The sequence below is a fragment of the Wickerhamomyces anomalus genome (genome assembly GCF_001661255.1).
Source record: "Wickerhamomyces anomalus NRRL Y-366-8 unplaced genomic scaffold WICANscaffold_1, whole genome shotgun sequence".
NCBI lineage: Eukaryota > Fungi > Ascomycota > Saccharomycetes > Phaffomycetales > Wickerhamomycetaceae > Hansenula > Hansenula anomala.
Window position 1 is genome coordinate 3,338,745 of NW_017567110.1, and position 3,863 is coordinate 3,342,607.

Below are 3,863 nucleotides of genomic sequence, written 5' to 3' on the forward strand. Positions count from 1 at the left end.
AAAACTCTACTTCTGAGAGACAGTACATTGGATTAAAATGATTATTCATTAAAAATTGTGAAATTGGCAGCCTTGGAATTGTAGTTGTTATTAAAGAAGTTGGATATTATTATGAAGACATGATGTGGAGATTGGTTGTACACAAGTCATGGTGCTTAGCTGGTAGGGAACAATTAGCACTTGAATTGAGTGAATACTTGTATCGGTAATGTCTGGTTTATAATCATTGTGGCTTAAGTATTAGAAGATGAAAGTATTTTAAGTCATACTAGTGATAAACAGATGGTGATGCGTCAAAGTCAACTCAAAGCTTTAACAGTCTAGGGTTTGAGCTATAAAATTGAATGCTAACTCTCAAGGGCTGGTATTAAGGATCAATTATTCAAAAGTATTGGTTTAGTGGTCTTTTACACAGTTTGACTGTAAAGATAAAGATGTGATAAGGTAATTAGTAATGTGGTCATGATATATAGTAACGGAAATCAGTGATGTGTTATGCATATTTGTAAAATGGGGTGCTGATGGGGTGCTAATGGTACGGCGTTTGTGAAACTTCAGCTTAGATGACTGTTATAGGAAGATGTTATGGTTAGACAACAGGTGATACAAGTGCTATTAGTATTTCTAGCAAAATTGGAAGGGTTCGGAAAGTAATAGATGATTGCAGAACAAATATTGTGCAGCAGTGAGAGAATTCTGTAATGTAAAAAAAAAAGACAAAGAGTTGAAGCAATTGGACAAAGCTGTAAGTGAATCATTGATAATTCAACTCAGATCAAGGATGGTTAGACAATAGGTAGATAAAGGAATGAGCACTGTGACTCAATGGGAATAAATGGTTAGAGTACTGACAGAGGCACTGTAGGAAGTGATAAGCACTTGCGGTCGTTCAGGTTCACAATTAGGACAGCTCTCAACTATGGGACACTAGTCTCGCTGGTTAGGTTATCTGTGTTACAATCGTCAAGAGATTGTCTCAACAAGGTTACGGGCAGCAGATCACAGGTTAAGGTGACTGTTCAGATTATCTGGAGACTGGTACTGTATTGTATTAACGAACGTCTCACTGAATTCACAAAAGTAGCTAAGGGTGGTGACTAGTTCAGGGGATATACATGTCTCAACGGGTATGAGATATGATAGGTATATGGTTAATTGAGAATTTTCAATAGTCAGTATATAGGAAGCATCTGAATTGGGTTCATCTTATAGCGTTGAAGAAGTTAAGTTATTGAAGAAGACTTTTAATCTTCAGAAAACATAGAGTATGTGCAAGGGCAGGCTGTGATGACTGAAGTTCGAGTAAGTGTTAACAATTATTAACTTGGCGCTGAAGCACTGATCAATAACTTTGATAATAGGACAAGGAGCAGACTTAACTAATTGGATAGGCATCATTAATGTAATGATTGTAATGTTTAGAAATGGTTGATTGCTAGAAGGTTAACGTCTACATAGAAAAATCAAACACAAAATTATGAAACTGTTGAAATACAAAATTGTTCAAAAGTACGATCACAGTAAAGCTTTTTATACTCAAAGATAGTTAACAATTCATAGATAATTGTCATTATTTTTATTGTTTATTTTTCTAACTGTATAGTATAGTTATTGCTATTTTAGGCAATTTTTTGTCACGTGATCTCGGCTTTTTGCGGATTTTTTCAAAATTGGTGTTCAATTTTTCAACGAAGTGTTCGGTTTCTGACTAAGCAGGTGTTGGGCTTTTCGCGAAAGGTGTTTGGTTTTTGTCGTGATTACCCGATCTTACGTCAGCTCATCCAATCACCTATTTTATTTTTCCGATTCTCTTTTATTCTACCTTTATACTATTTAATAAATACATCCATTCTCTATAGGTTAAAAAGCCTCATACTCTATCAAGAAGCTCTTTATGGGCTCTCAGGAGCTCATATTTCACAATTGTCTTTCCAATGTATTACGCCTTTTTTTTTCATCGTTCTGTAAAAAAATCCAGCGCAGGTCCCTCTGTTTTCAACGTCCTATTCTCTGTAGTGAGCCCGATTTTAGTGTGTCTGAAACTGGTGGCTCGATGGTTGAGTAATTCTGCTCTTGATGTCTTAGTGGTGGAGTGATTCTAATCCTGATGGTTGAGTAATTCTGGTTCCTGGAGTCTTAGTGGTTGAGTGGTTCTGATCTTGATGCCTTGGTGGTTGAGTGATTCTGCCCTTTGATGTCCTAATGGTTGAGTGATGTTGATCTTGATGTCTCAATGGTTGAGTGCTCTGGAGGTACTGTGTACTGACTACATAGATGTATGGAGTAGCTAGTGAATTTCGATTGCATATAAAACTTGGTCGGCTGTTGAGTGGTTAAGTAAATGTAAAGCTGATGATTTTGGATGCTAGATAGCCTAGATGTAGTTTGAGCAGATGTATATATGGTTAGGTGGTCATCAACCTGGATGTGTATGTGTAGCTGGTGAACTTGGATACTAGATACGTAGCTGTGAGTACCACTGCAGGGTATTGATTGATGTTCTAGGGCTCCTGGATAAAACTGGGTTGATGGTTGGGTGATCAAAGTACATGGTCAATCTGGATACCAGGTACGTTGATAGAGCAGCTGGGCTGATGGTTGGGTATTGATTGATGTACAGCTCTAGCTACCTTGATGTATCTAGCTAGTGGTGTCGCCATTGTTGAGTGAGTCTTGTTGAAGGTTTCTTGATGATTTTGTGCTTTAGAGGTGTTGTAGCGACTAAACCAATGCTTAAAACACTTGGTGGGTTAGGATGGCTGATATAGCTGGGTTGATGTGTATGTGTGTAGTTGGTATGGTTGACAAATATGGAGCTTGGTTGGTTAACTTTGACGGATGTATTGCTGGATTCATTCCTGGTAGGTCTGGATGGCAGTTGGTATCTCAAAGGACCTCTTTGTGACCAATAGTAATGGTGATCATGGTGCAATTATAATCTAGTAGCCCCATGGAGTGACATCCAGAGACTGGGTAGTTTGATACTTTGATGTCTCTGTATAGTGAAAGTCCAGTGCCTGCTTGTTCTTGTAGAAATTGTGACTTGGGCTCAGGAAAATGGCGACTCTATCCTTTCTACTCAACCATTAGCTAGGTACTTGGTGGTGTAGTACATTTGGTGGATCTAAGTCTAGTGCTCCTTGTGTTTAAACACAGTAGTTCAAACAAAGAGGTGGCGATTTTTTCAAAACACAATCGCGATTTTTCACCCCCCCTTGAAGGACTGCCAAAAAACACGTGTACGCTGCCAAAGGGCGCGGGTACTTCGAATTCGGAGCTCGGTGAAAAAGAACAATGGAAAAAAGCAGCCAACGTGATAAGAGATACCAGATTAGACTTTTGTAAACACCCAGATCTTTCCAAAACGAGATGGATAGATTTCAAATTATCCAAATTAAGAAGCTGCGCCGATGAACCGCTTCCTCTTTGAGGATGTATCTTGTTTACATCTATACAAAAAAGGTATGGTTTGAGGCATTTTCATTCTCTTATCTCTACAAACAAACCACAGTTTCGATACAGACCCTTTGTCTGTTGCCCAGGGTGATACCGAGCTCCGAAAATGCTAGGATGTTACGTGGTTTTGGGGGGTGGCTTCTTTGGTGGACCGGTGTGTGTCTCTGTTTGTCAATGGTGTGGGTGAACTGAATAAAAGGCCATTTTTCTCACGATCTAAAGTGGTGTTCGGGTGTGGTGTTCGGGTGTTCGGGTGTGGTGTTCGGTGGTGTTCGGTGGTGTTCGGGTGGTGGTGTTCGGGTGTGGTGTTAGGGTGGTGTTAGGGTGTGGTGTTAGGGTGGTGTTAGGGTGTGGTGTTAGGGTGGTGTTAGGGTGTGGTGTTAGGGTGTGGTGTTCGGGGTGTGGTG